The 15,314-nt window shown below is 38.1% G+C and overlaps 1 protein-coding gene across 1 annotated transcript in view; it reads right to left on the bottom strand.

Moving 5' to 3' along the window:
- Positions 1-8,918, bottom strand: part of CELF2 (CUGBP Elav-like family member 2) — a 637,682-nt gene extending 628,764 nt beyond the window's left edge. The window contains exon 1 of the mRNA XM_037848338.1: positions 8,844-8,918. The gene's annotated coding sequence lies outside the window, so the exon portion shown is untranslated. The remainder of the gene's footprint in view (positions 1-8,843) is intronic.
- Between the last annotated feature and the right edge of the window lie 6,396 nt (positions 8,919-15,314).

Below are 15,314 nucleotides of genomic sequence, written 5' to 3'. Positions count from 1 at the left end.
GTGTATATGACTTGCAATTGTGCATTTGTGAGTGTCATTATTTACAAAATGTCTAAGTATCCACCTCAAAGTGGATTTGGTCTGCATGTGAATCGCTTACCATTTGTAACCCCCTCTCCAGCACCATGCCTGGCACAGGAAGTGCACAAAGAAGTAGTTATGCTATTAGTGAATTTTTCTACAGAGCTTATCAATTATTTTGAAACCCTAAAGTTTTTTAGAAATTCTATGTTATCCTGTTTGCATACTTAGATCATGATCATCAATTTAGTGTTCAGAAAGGAAGTGTCTTAAATGGACTTTTCCTCAAAGACATGTATTATTTTCTTCGGTAAGTTTGAGACATACATGTTTTTGTATATATAAAAGTGCAGCATAATTTGGATATTTAATTTTTCAAAGGAGCTTTTGCTTCCACTATCATATTTGCTTATCAAAATTTCTCTATGAGGGAAGTGAGGTATGTTATTATGAGGGAATTTATACACACACACACACACACACACACACACACACACACTAATTTATTTACTGAGAGTGACACTGCAAGCTAATTGCAAAGACAGAATTCATTATTGGATTTTATAATCAAATGTGATGATTAAGATGGTGATAACTCCACGTGGGTGTTGTTGAAAAGACTGACTCATGCCCAGTCCTTCCTTCTGTGTTGGCGTGTGTGAAGACGGTTCTTTGATTTTTGCACTGACTTTTGCAGTTTGCTTATGATAATAAATTGATGAATGCCCTGAGGAGTCTTTCATTGCATATTTTCCCATAAAGTGAGAGAGAGTAAAGCAGAAGTGAGCAAGGAAGTGGTTGAGCCCAAAATGTGTCTGTTGCACAAGCAAGTTATCCAACGAGAGCCGAGACTTACAGTTTACATGGTTTGCCTGGTTTATCTTGAAGACGAATGGATATATCATCTGGAAAAAATATAGGGTTTCCCCCTTTTAAAGTAGAGAAAAATAGAAAGGAGAAAGAAAGGAAAGTTGCACAGGGAAATCATCTGCTTTGTATCGTGCACTTTGCTAAGTACTTCCCTATGTCTTAGCTTTCTTAGTCCTCCCGAAAGCCTGCAAGATGTAGGAATTATTTACATTTCATGGACAAAGGAATCAAGGTGTAGACAAGTCAGGACACTTGCATTAAGTCCCAGGAGTAACTTGATTTCTGGAAATATCCTAGCCCTTTGAGCATGATTGATTAGTTCTATTGGCTTAAAATCTTCTAGAGCTAACACTCAGTGAATGGGAATAATTCCATTATAGGTTTACTGTCTTATCAGATGAGTTTCTAGGAGCTATGAGATGAAGTGCCTGGAATCATGCCAGTGTCCATTGCTACCACACTAACCCTCTTTAACACCTAGGGAGCTGGTCTGCACAGCTTCCAGTTCCCACAGCGTTCCCTGTGCTCTTAATGAGATGGGCTGTCTGGGGTCCTTCTTATTTACCATGGAGAGCTTGTCATTCAAGAGCTGCTTTGCTGCTTTGTGGTCAACAATTCTCCACACCACCGCCCCATTGGAAATATCCTGCAAAGAACTGCCACCATGCTTGTAATTCCCAGGCCTTTTTGGTGGTGTGTCCACTTGGCATTTACTGACATGCACACATTCTACTAACTCAACTTCCCCTGAAACTCCAAGCTGACATTTGCTCCACATTTACCACGGCTTCCTTTGCCTGGCTCTGAAGTGGGAGGTCAGGAGCAAAACAGGTGCCAGGCATTTTAAAGATATTTTCATATCTAAACTAGAAAGCCACACTCTTAGGAAGACATATTGTGAATCCCCATTTTATTGAAAAGAAAGTGGAGAGAACGAAAGAAAAGAAAGTTCCTCAAAGGCTCACAGCAGGGAGGAGGTTGAACTGAGGTTTTGCATCCTGACAGTTTGTTTTCAGGGCCTGCACTGTTGCCAATTGAGGACGTACTGGGGTGGGGGTGGAGGTATGTGCTGGGAGCAGGTGTGCCATTGACTCAGTCTAGTAGTTTTATCTTGGCATGTTAGTATATCATATGTAATGTAATGCTTTGGTATTGATATGAATGATTCTTAGTAAAGAAGATGTATGGATAATTTTAATCATGCAGAGTTGACAGACTAACCTTGATGTGAGGGCATTTCAGTCTAAGCACACCACACACTGGTTGGGGACACCTGCCATTCAGGTGTTGTAATGAGCCAGTTTAAAGGAGGGAATGGTGGAAAGCTCTGGAAACACCAACTGTAAGGTCAGAGACTCTTCTAGCATAGAGGAAATTCCTCTGGCCTTGAAGGATGATGAAGAAGAGGAAAGCATTCAGATTTTGGACAAATGATACAAGAGAAACCACAGTATTGGTTGGAGACTGCTGGTCCTTGTAACTCTGTGTGCTTGTTGCACCTCATGTTCTACAGAACTGGCCACTGTTTAAACCTCTTCCCCAAGCTCATCTATCCAGCTCTGGCCACTATATTGTCTGCAGGTAGATCAGTCTGGTGTGTGGAATGTGCTCAAACTATACTTACTTGTTGAAAGAACGCAGGTGGGGAATATTTACCATGAGATTTCGTATTTGACCTCTTGATGAAATTCAGTAGAGAGATGTTACGTAGAGAATTTTGTTAAGAATATATGTATTTCAATGGATCTGTAGCAGAATGAGGGACCACTTCCACTTCTGCTTAAAATCTTTGTCTGACTGTGGGGCTTTCTTTGTGGAGGCTGATGAACACATTCAGTTGTTTGCTGATCCAGATTTTTTGGGAAATCTGTTTTGTGCCATGGTGAGTTGCATGCCTTCTCACGTGTTTTCTTCAGGAGCAAATGCACTGGCATAAAACCAGCCCTAAATAACTTATGTGAACATATTTAGCTTACGTGTTTAAAGAACATTTCACAGTAGTATGAAGGATATTCAAATATGAGTGTTAATTTTTCATGTTATGGTTTTGTTAAATACAATTTAACCTGATATATCTCAAAGGTGATGGGAAATGGACCATAAAGGGTATCATTTCATTCTCGTGCAACCAATTATATCACCACAAATTCATCTTAAGGTGTTTATTTAATTCTTGGAGAAGCTAAATGCTGTAGACTTGTAATGGCACCGTGAGCACTTAGTGAGCGAAGAGCAATGTATTGAAGTCCCTGAGTCATGCCCAGGATTTTCTCTGTACTGGATGTGTGGCAAAGATCCTATTGGCTTAGCCTATGTGGCGTAAAAGGACTTGCATGTTTGGGAATATAGTTAAGGATAATGCAGTAGGAGTTTGGGTAGGATCTGGGCAGTATTGGGGAACAGTGAGTATGCTCTGCTTGCATCTTTCTTTCTGAGTGGGGTCTTGGGAGTGGCATCTTGGAATTCTCATGGCGTTCCTTCACTGATTCATATGTGGAAAAGCCATTTTTGTGGGATTGAATTGTGTCCCCCATAAAGACAGGTTCAAGCTCAGACAGCATTCCTGTGGGGGTATACCCATTTGTAAATAGGACCTTTGAAGATATTATTAGTTAAGGTGTAGACTCATTCCATCACTGGAATGCTACTGACTCTTGTAAAAATCATGGCCTTGCTGACTTCTGACTTTCCAAACCATGAGCCAATAAATGATTGCTGTTTAAGCCAACCCATGATGTGGATATTTGTCGAAGCAGCTCTGGCAAACTAAGTCAGCACTCCAGATCTGTTTACAAATAAGCATTTCACCCTTTACCTTAAAGGGTTTTGCAGGATGGGGTATATCGATAATCAAACCCAAAGCACAAGACCTACAGTTCTTACCTTGATAAGAGAGCATTTATTCCATCTGCTCAATATAGAAACAAAAGTAATGCAGGTGAAATCCCTGATCCAAAAATAAAAACTCCAGAGGGACCATAACAACAAAGATTTCCACAACCCAGGGAGTTATTTAATCATTTCGGTAAACTTGACCATGATTCTTATACATGAGGCAGCAGTAGCCCTTGCCAAGCATATGTGGCTTACAAGGAAGAAGGTAGTGGTTTTATGCCTGAATCATGCGTTAAAATGGGATAAAGGATTCTGCTCTCTGGTCCTTTAAGAAAGTCCGTGGTTCTTCCTAGCAGAAATTCCCAGACACTCTAGCTGCTCTGATCATTCTTTCTCCTAATTCAGGGAGCAAATTGACAGTGGATTGAGGAGTCTGTATGACATGGACAGTCAAAATTATGTAAATGTTGCATTCCAGTAAGAAAACTTTCGACCCCTTGAGGTCTTTTAAACGGCATTAATTCTAGACGTTAAGACACAAAATTTAACTTTTTCATGCTAATAATGATTTCAGAAATGAAAACTCATTAGTAAAGGTGACAAATATGAAGTTCTATTGAACATTTAAATTCAGGAACCTCACTGAGTGCCCCAGGGAGATATTTACCCAGCCAATGACTCTTTGATGCTATTAGGAAGTAATTTATTCAAGAAGGTCTCCATTCATGAGTTTACATAAGAACCATATCTACTTTGCAAAGGCTAGTGTTCTCAGTATAGCACATACCTAATTTACAATGACTTTTGGTTAAAATTTTCATTAGGTTGGTTCAATAGTATTTAATAATTTTAATTCAGTTTTATGAGATCCCAGGTTCACCTTTACAGGAAGAGAAAATACAGAAAAATAAATTTTTAAAGAGCAAATTCATCTCTCAAATCAACCCTGCTGCTTTCAGTAGCGAATCTGAGGTAGAAGCAAGCTAACTTTCAGTTTCCTCTGGCAGTCCTTGAGAGCATACACTATGGGCTACCCTTACAAAAACAATCCAGATCCACAGTAGCAGCTCTTTGTAACTCTGTCAATCAGTGTAGTGATTCCACAAGAGACTTCTGTGAAATGCTGAAATGGAAAGGGGGCCCCCCGAGTTGAAGTGTAGTGTTTTCTTGGACCTAAGCAGAGGAATGGAGAAGTGGTAACCAGACTCTGCAAGGAAACAGAACCACAAGAGGTGAGGGGTGAGTGCCACGTATTCCCAAAACAAGGAGTCCGGAGTTTGTGCTTCCCAGAGATCAGGAAGACTCAGAAGGCCACGAATCTAGGTAGGTGAGCTGTCCAGCTCAGGGTTAGTCGAGAACGTGACATCAGTGCAGGCGCAGGGTCCCAGACACAGGAAGATGCAAAAGACACATGACAGGGTTAGTTATCAGAATTTGGGGGAAGGTGCATGTCTTCGTCACAGGGTCTGATTTCCCACTCTGGGGAGGAAACAGAGCTCAGGAAGTTGACGGATTCAACTTCCTGATGGGACAGGCAAATTGCCGTGCTTCACCGGAGAAGGGATGAGTTAACAAGAGGTTGTGAAAACACACACACACACACACACACACACACACATGCACACGCAGGTGCTCACACCAAGAAAATGAAGGTTTCACAGCAATCAAGTTTCCAGTTGAAGCCAGCTGATTTAGACTTGCACTATGATAACTGCAAACTCCTTTCCAGGTAAACTGCAGATAACATAAGGCCGTGCAAAGTGACACCGTCTCCCCAGCTTACCAACAAATCGGAAGAATCTAATACTTGTTGCCAACAACCTAATCCATCTTCTCACAATATTGCTTCCATCTTGACAGGGGAATTGTAAATAGAGTTCCCTGCCTCATCGTGTGGAAGTGTCCTGGTTTCCATAAACTGCTGTGATAGCTGTGGGTTGAAAAGACCCCCTGGCCTACCCTCACCATATGAACTGGCCTCTTTCCTCTGACTCTTCTGTAAGGTAAAAGGACTGCTAAGCAATTATACAGTGAAGATGATTAATGAAGAAAACCAAACTAGATTATTCAGGTTCCAAATGTCAGTTTTCATTTTCTAGTAGTTGTATTTGTGTTTCTTCTTTTTCTCTAGCTCATAAATGTGTCCTTGGTCTACTTAGGAAACAGACCATATCCAGAACAGCCTTTTTTAATCAATAGGAGTGTGAGCAATAGAGTCTGTTCTGGATTAAGTCAGAATTCAGACGATCATCTGATTTTCAGGCTCTGGCTCCTGAGCCACCACATAATAGACTTGAAACCAAAGTCCAAAGCCCCTGTGCATTAGTTGTATACAGACTTCACAGTCCTTCTAAAATACTTCGTGTTGGTGTTAGAAGCGAATCTACAGACTATACTGCACGTGATTGCCATTGTAAGTTATAGCTCTGTATTTTATAGCATGTAATGAAATGAAATGATAAAGTGACACCAAACTTTGGCTTTCAGTGCTTAAATCACACATTTTATTCCTCATTTGGCAGCTAAATGTCTCTTAACTACCATGCAAAGTTTTATGATTTAATATTTGCCTAAAGAACTGAAAGAGGTGAGTAAAGCTGCATTAGTAAGGAGAGTCTGATCATGCCACATAAAACCATATTAGAAGACAGATTTTAGATCCAATTTCCTATGGCCTCTGAGAACGGAGGGTGGGGCTGAAGTCCGAGGTAACCTTTATTTCTCTGGATTCCCATTCCTAGAGGCTCATCAAACCCACAGTATGCAAGGAGCAAGTTAAGACTCCCTGCTTTCCAACCACTACATTTAACTTGCCCTGCTCTGGTTGTCATTATGTGCAGCCTCTTGTCTTTGTTGGCTTTGCCGTGAGCAAAGAGAATTCATTATTAGGTGGGAAGTCTCAACTCCCAGTGGCTAAAGTCTCAGCTTCTAGTGCTGTGAATATTATGATGGTTTTCTTAGAAGACCTTATAGCCGAACCTTGTCTCTCAGAATTAGAAGTTTCAAAACAGGACATTCTATTTTTGTGATGGAAGGTGGCCCTAATTTGATAAAACTCTTGTAGGTTGCGATTTTGCAAACTTTGACAGAATCCTCTGCCAATGGAAAGGGCTCTCCATCGACCCCTCTCTCATCACTCTTATGCTAGGTAAGAACAGGGGCCAGAAAACAACAGCATCTAATTTCCAAACTCACTTTCTTTGGACTTTGCCTCCAATTTGATAATCATGGCTAACTTTCACTTTGAGGCAGGGGCAATCCCCTTTTGGACGTGATTGCAAGGAATCTGCAAAGGTCTTTATATTCCCCATAATATTTTTCCATCTGTTGGTTCATATTAAAACAACCACAATTCTTCGTCGTCAGCTCTGCAACCCTTTATCCCAAGTCATGAATCTCAGGTGATATGTAAGGATTGTAATGTAACTCTCCAAGATGTTACTGATCATACCTCAAGGTGCAGGGAGTATGTGAGGTATGTGTGTGTGCGTGTGTGTGTGTGTGTGTGTAGGAGGCCACGAAGGTAGAAGTTCTAAATGTGGTGGAGTCACAGGAGACCAACAAATGTGGAACGGGTAAGAAATTGAAAAGCCGGGGATCCTGGAAACACCTTTGCCTAATTAATGAATACTTTTGCCCTTGGTCTTTTTGGCAGAACTCTAGGGCTGTATAGGATCTAAATTGATTTTTGTCAGCCTCTCAATTAGAGAGGCTAATTCTAATACTAATGAACACTCAGGAGCAATCAAATCTGTAAAATATTCTTTCTCTCATAGAACCGAGCAGATCATATATGACCCAGATCACATCTGCTCTTCCTGTGATGCATAGGTATTTTAGGATTAAGTAACTTTTACCTTTCCATCTGCATTCTCAATCTGTGCCATATGTCACCTAATAAGGTATTTTCCATTATTCTTTTATTCAGTTCACCGTATGTTGCTCCTCTTGTCCCTTGAAAATTAGCCTGTCTGTAATCAGGAATCACTTCCACTCACAGTTCAGTGCACCTACTGTAAATGTGGAAAATGCTTGTTTATGGGACTGCTAATTGGATTAAAACATTGAAAAGAAACAGAAAAATGGAATGTATTGAAAAAATGAAAAACACAAGCATGAAAATCAACAAACCAAAATGAATTATGAAGCGCTAATGAATGCAACTGCTATTAAAAGAATCGTTTCTCTGTAATAATGCTGTAGAGTTTGTGGTCCTTGACATTCAATTGCAGTGATATTTAAAAACCTAAGGGGAAGTGGAAAAGGTTTTGAATATTTTTTCTGTGAGGACAGCTTAAAAACTGGTTGACTGATTTCTATACGTCTTTTGGTCTGCCTTGAAAAATGGGCAGCACATAAATCTCCAACAGGTCCGGCTATGGAAACAGCATAGTATTTTATGTTAAATTATTTAAGAAGGAGAATTAATATATTTTTAGATTTGGATTTGTTACTTTGATGCTCAATATAACAGAAAAGGGTTCGTTAATTTTCTTGGGGTATGGTAGGAGCATATTGGAAGCAATGTAGTTATTTTAGGATATATATATTTTTTTATTCCTTTGTTTTGTTTTGTTTCAAAAATTTTTTTTTAAATTTTTTGATAAATCAAGTTAAAAAAAAAACATGTCTCATCTCTAACCCAATGGTCTTGCTGAGCCGTGTAGGATGTGGAATGAAGTCCAGGGCATGTGGCTAATTTATCCATTCAGCAGTGATGGAGTTGAAACATAGTCATGGCTCTCATCCCCAAAAGCATATCCAGAGTCCTAATTTGCTGAATATTCCTCCGAAACCTTAGTCATAATATATTTTAGAAGAAGCCTACGTCTTGGTCATCTTGGTGGGAACAAAACAAAACACCTTGCAATAAACCAAAAGCAATAGTAACTTGGGAATGCAAAAGTAAAGCCTTACAGGAATGTCTGTCTCAAAAACAACAGAAGGCTTCTCATGTGAATGTGATCCAAAGAGACCATGGATATCAGACTCAGCAGTAACCAAAATCCAGAAGAGAAAAACCCAAAGAGAAACGACAGACCAGGTTTATATCCCAGAAAGATTAAAAAGCAAGAAAAAAAAAAGAAAATCAAAACCGAGTAGACTACCGTCACTACCTTTTTAGCAGGTACTCTGGAAGTAGTTGATCTTAAGTCTTCAAAAGAGGCTAACTCCCACCTGATGGGCTGGATTCCTCCTTTCTCTGGCTCTGTGGACCTAAATACAAATAGAAATAGAAGTGTTAAAGTACAGTCCTTCCATTTTAGAAAGATATTTTTATGTTAACATATAATTTCATAAAAATCGTATTTTTTAAAGAAAAACTTGAAGTGAAAGCAACGTATTACAATTAAGCCAGCGAGACTAATTTTGTGTTATTTGCTCTTGCAAGTTCCTCTTTGTATGTGGGACCTAATGTGAAAACTGGAGTGAAATTTTGTTGTGGGGATTTGCTTTGTCCTCATCAGAGTAAATTCATATTGCTGCATTAGACAATTTCTGATTTCTATGACAAATGTGGTGATAAGATATGACCAGGGTTGGCCTATACTCCCTTGGAAATTTTGACCTTGATGGTTGCATTTCATTTCATCCATTTAGATAGACATGGTGAGTGGCGGGAAGAGAGGGGGATGAAAATCAGTGTCCTTCAACTGAACTGGAAATTCTACGTGGGGACTTGAGTCAGGGGATGATTATAGGAGTCTTCTTCGTCTGTTCTATGTAGGTTGTGGAATCTACCATATGACCCAGCTCCTCTGGTCAAATGCTTTCTAATATCCATTTACTGCATGTAACATTTTTTATTTTTTGGCCAAGCAATCCAAACTGGTTTCCAAAATCTGTTAAATGAGTTGCAATTCGTTTTCATGGTTGTCAGTGGTGTAAGTTTGATAAATTAGGAGGAGTGAGGAATGTCCTATTGTAAATGGAAAACTTGAGCCCCTGAATCCATTGGCCTAGTTGGCAAATAGTCCTGCCTGCTGTCTGGTGTCCTGGGCTGTTCGTACAGGAAGTTCTAGGGGCTTCATTCCTCTACTATAATTACCTATCAAATCCACTTTTCCTCTTCTAATAAGACTTTAAGAGTACCCTTAATATTTGTTAAAAATATATGGGACACCAATTCAATATGGAATAAAAAACCTCTTGAAAGAGGCAAAACACAAGATAATATATGATTATTTACATGATACATTATATGAAGTTCAAAAATGGACACAACCAAGATATATTTTAAATGATGCATACATATATGTAATAAAGACACATGCACATAAATACATATATTCATATAGATACATGTTTTAAATATATGCATAAATTCATAATACATATCACAAAAATCAGGCTAGTGGTTATCACAACAGGGAGGGTGTGGAGATGGCATGTGGTTTCTAAGATGCTGACACTATTATATTTCTTCATCTGGTGGTGGTGAAATGGATATTAACCTGTAATTACTCTGTAAGCTGTATATATATATAATTTATATATTTTTCTGTATTTATAATATCTTAATATAAAAAAAGCAGAAAAAGTGTCCATAGAGAAAGTCATTACAAACACATACACACACAAACATACACAAACACACACACAAGGATCTAGTTCAGCAACTAAAACATTCAGCTACACAAAAAGATTTCCATTCTGTCCTTAGTCTTATTCCTCAAGGAATAAGGATTTATTCCTCAAGGGCTATTACCTATTTTTGCATGAAGAAATCAGTCACTAAGACACATTCAAACTGTAGATGTGCCACCCCTGCCCTACCTCTTTTGACAAATATAGCTACCATGTTAAGAATAAGTATTATTTTGGTATTATACAGCACTTTGCTTAACAGAAAAATAAAAACTCCCTCCTGAGATCCCTTTATTTTAGCTTAGTTTTAAAGATCATAATCATATTTCTCATTGTCACGTGATGGAACACTGATTCTGATTTGCTTTATTTGCTATTTGCTGGAGTCTTGGAAATTCTGTCCCATTGCTTATATGTGTGTTTTGAAATGGAGTATGAGATTTATCTTGGTTTGACTTAGTAAAGCAGTATGAACCCCATCTGAATAGATTACATCCAATGACTAAAGTCTCAACAGCCGTCTAGGATCATACAAGGGAATTGTAACTTCCTCCTCCTTTTGACACTGTAATACGGTCACAGTAACTTAAAATAATCTCATATATTCATTTAACTTCTCTTAAAGGTATCAAATATAGTTTATTGGTCTTTAAAAAATACCTAAAGATCTATTCAGTTTGGAAAAATCCAGGGATATCACCTATAAAATAATACAACTGTAGGTACCAAGATAAAAAGAGATTATAAAGTGATTGATAATGAACCGAGTAGAATAGTCAAAGCATGTCAAAGAAGTAGAGTTTTGTTACAGGCATGCATCAGAGGGAAACAGGTTTGTTGAAGACAGGAACATGTGAGGTCATCTTATCAAGTCTTTTTAAGTCACCCAGATTGACTGTCACTCGCAATTGCCTTACCTGCCTTCATCTGATTTCATTGTTCATATGGGCAAAAACAATCAGGCTGCTCTCATTGATTAGTGACTTGTTCTGGCCAACAGAACAACTTGATCAAATTCACCCTGGGGCCACTTGTTTCATTGCTTGGTAGATAGCAGTAAGGATTCTCCCAAAGCCCGAGTCAGCCTTGTCGGGGCTATTTAAACTATTAAGCGTAAGGCTGTTTCCCAGCAGAGAGCACCCCATGGGGATCTGAGGGCGCACGAGTAGCAGTTCTTAAATTTTGTTGTGCAGAATTGTTTAAGGGAATATGTTGAAAAACTCTGATTCCTAGGCCCCACTCCAGAGATTCTGACTCAGTAGTCTGTGGTGGGATCCCGGGAATATGCATTTTCAATAAATAACATAGTGATTCTGACATTGGTCTCAGAGAAACTTAGAGAAACACTCAGCTTTCTCTTTGGCCCTAAGGTGTCAGAACTGCTTCTGGACTTCCAAAAAGAGCAGTAGGCTTATGCCAGGACATTTTAGCAGTAACATATTCTGTGACCCCATAGAAAAGGTGCATCCAGTGGAATTGTCCACAAGCCAGAAAACTCATTTGCCCAGTATGTAAACAGTACTTATTTGGCTTCTATATAATTTCCATGATGTAAATTAAGTGACCCCTCCAAATTATTCATTAGCATCATGTAAATGTATCCTCTAAGGTCCCCAGAGAATAATCTTGGCAGGTTTCTTTCCTAAGACAGTACATTACTATAGTTATCACTGTACAGCTGTCAGGTAAATGCATGGCAACTGGGCTGAACTGGTCTGTTTTATGTGCATTACAGTAGAAAACTTTATATTGTTAATAAATTGAGGCAATTAAAAGTTATATATTTAGCTCATTCAGCTTTTAGAATGAATGACAACAAAGATAGTTTCAATTTAATCCCCTAAATATAAAATTTGGCTTTTCTAGTCAGTAAAAGTCTAAGAGCAAGACCATGAACAACCTCCTTTACTTTGGTAAATTTTTTACAAGAACTTTCTTGATTGCTAAGTCATGGTCACCGTGAAGCTGGTCAACCAAAAAGAGTGAATCCTCACCAGAAACACAGCCTGGGATGGAAAGGCCATTTAATTTAATTCGACAAATATATGTTAAGCATTTTTTCTGCTTAAAGTATTTATAAGACTCAGTCCCTGCCTGCAAGAGGCATGTAATCTTACAGAAATAGCAATAATAATATGAAAAATGTATAGATCTCTAAGTGAATTCAGGTTAAATTCCTTAGGGTTCAGAGGGAAAGGAAAGTATATCTCATAAAGATACATGAGGATGCCACGGAAGAGGTGGCATTAGCAATGACAGTAAAGCATGGGGTGTACTGAGAAAAAAAATAAATCATCCAATCTGGGTGGTCCATAGATTGCATTTTGAGAGTGATAGCTGATGACATCCATCAGGAGGGTTGACTTGCTCAGGGTTACTGATAGACTGGGGGACTGTTACCTTCATATGCATCTAGCTATTGTGAGGCAATTGTGAGGCATCCCTAAATTCAAATTAGGATCATGAACTGTGCAATCTCTTTAGAAAGTATATGCCATGGATAGATTGAAAATAAGACAGTATCATTTAGCTTTTGTCATTGTAGTCTGGTGGTAGACAAGGACAAGATACGCCATTGCCTCGTTTTATAGTCACTTCCTCTCTCTGTGTCTTTGTTTCTTCACCTGTGCAAGATAATACTAATAAGCAACACCCTTATCACAAGGTAATATCACCATTATAAAGACTTGTGTTTGATTAGGGCTTTGACTCTTCACAAAACAATTTATATTTCATCTTTTGATTTATATAACCAACATTTGGACAGCATTTTAATTTCTATTTTGCAGGTGAGGAAACTGAAGCTCACAGAAGCAAAGTAAATTGTCAAAGGCCACACTGCTATTCAATGAAAAAGCCACAATTCACATCCAGGTCTAATGCCACCAAACCACTATGTATCTTCTTCTTTTCATGTGGGATGTATAAATAGGGTGGACATAAAAATATTTTGTAATACAGGCAAAGTTAAAACTCCCTTAACTGTAGCTTAAGTGCTCAGGTTCAAGCAGCTAAACTTTTTTACATGCAACTTTTAAGAAAAAATATTCACTAAAAGCAAAGCATAACAAAACAGCATCCAATAAAATAGAGTATCAGAGAAAGTGAAATAGAAATACCTAGGTCAACCAGATATTACATGTCTTTGAGATGCTGCAATATGAAACACATATTGTCTAAGAACGCAAAATGCTTAATATGAATCCATCAGGCTTCTAAATATACCTTCACTTTACAGGAAACTTGGGAGAAAGAGGGATAATAAAAGGCATCATGAGGAAGCAACTGGTCAAATCCAGAATGCGGGGCCTTCTGGAAGGACAAATTGCTTGACCTCATTAATAGACCCATGCCTTAAATTGTAGGATTACACAAAGACTTAATGGACATAACACACAGATAGAACAAGAGGCTCTAAATTGGATACCGATTTGGCCTATGAAGGACATTTTTGGGCCAATCAGGGAAATTTGAATGGTCTGAATAACAAATAAGATGAAAATTTTTTGAAATGGAAACATGGGGATCATTGGCTCAAAGAAGCAGGTTATAAAACAATGTACATAATATGATCTCACTTTTATAAAAAATATATAAATATACATGTGTACACATATTGATAGAAAAATATCTGAAATGATATGCTCTTTAGTGTTAACATGTGTTAGTCAATAGATAATTGGGAATGCTATTATTATTTATGTCTTGTCTGAGTTGGTCTGAGTTATTTTCAGTCTATTTTCTGCATCTGGCACTGTACTACTATCATTGAAATGGTGACTGCAATGTGCTATGAGATTCTCGATCATTCAGGGGAGATTAAATTATCTCTGCCCCATACATACTAGAGAATAAAACTCACTAATACATGTTAGAGTATGTATTAGAAGAAATTTCAGCAATAAATAAAGAAATGAAAGAGAAATCATGTTATTTCACCACTTTCAGGATTGAGGTGGAGAACACATTAAATAATACTCCAATAAAAGGGGTTATACTTGACAGATTCATTAAGGCTTCTTTTACATCTTTCTTAAGCTTCTGGTCTCTCAGAGAACTATGTATTTCAAAGATAAGGAGAAGAAAACTCCCTGCTTCTGCTTTTCCTGGTTCCTAGGTCTGCAAAGGAAGAGGAGAATCTGACCTGTCATAAGAAGCTACATCAATAAGTCAAAATAGAGCAAGAACTGATATAGATTTTAAATTAGCAGACAAAGACATTAGAATGGCCATTATAACCATATTCTATATGTTAAAAAAAGTTAAGTAGAGACGTGGATGGCATAAAAAGACACAAATCAAACTTCTGGAGATGAAAACAATGTCTGAGATAGAAAGGAAACAGGATGAGATAAATGGCAGATTAGAAACTGCAGAATTAAAGATCAGTGAACTTGAGAGCAAAGCAACAGAAACCATCCAAAAGGAAGAGGGAGAGATAAAAGAATGAATAGATAGATGATCAGTGAGCTGTGGGACAACTCCAAGAGATCTAATACCTGTGAAAGAAGAGGGGAGAGGGAAGGCTGAGGGCAGAAAAACATGTTTGGAGAAATAAGGGCTAAAAAATCTCCAAATCTAATGAAAATTGTAAACCTACAGATCCAAGAAGCTCAATGAACCCCGAGCACTAAGAACAAGGGAAAAAAAAAAACAAAAAAAAACAAAGAAAAAACTACCTCAAAGCACATCATAGTCACATCACTCAAAACCAGCAGGAAGGAGAAAATCTTAAAAGCAGCCAGAGAAAAATGATGAAGTATATACAGAGAGCATGTGAAATAAATACAAAAGCTGAAAGAAATCATCACCAGCAGACCCACATTGCAAGAAATGTTAAAGACAGCCCTATGAGCAGAAGGAAAATGAAATTAGTCAGAAGTGTGTATGGGTGCAAAGGAATGAGTAACATTGGAAATGGTCAGAACCTGGGTAAGTATAGAATATATTTTTACCATTTAATTCACTTTAAAAGATAATTGCAGTGTGAGATTTATAGC

The sequence above is a fragment of the Choloepus didactylus genome, chromosome 8 (genome assembly GCF_015220235.1).
Source record: "Choloepus didactylus isolate mChoDid1 chromosome 8, mChoDid1.pri, whole genome shotgun sequence".
NCBI lineage: Eukaryota > Metazoa > Chordata > Mammalia > Pilosa > Megalonychidae > Choloepus > Choloepus didactylus.
Note: the sequence above shows the minus strand (reverse complement) of the source record. Positions and strands in the feature narration are given on the sequence as shown.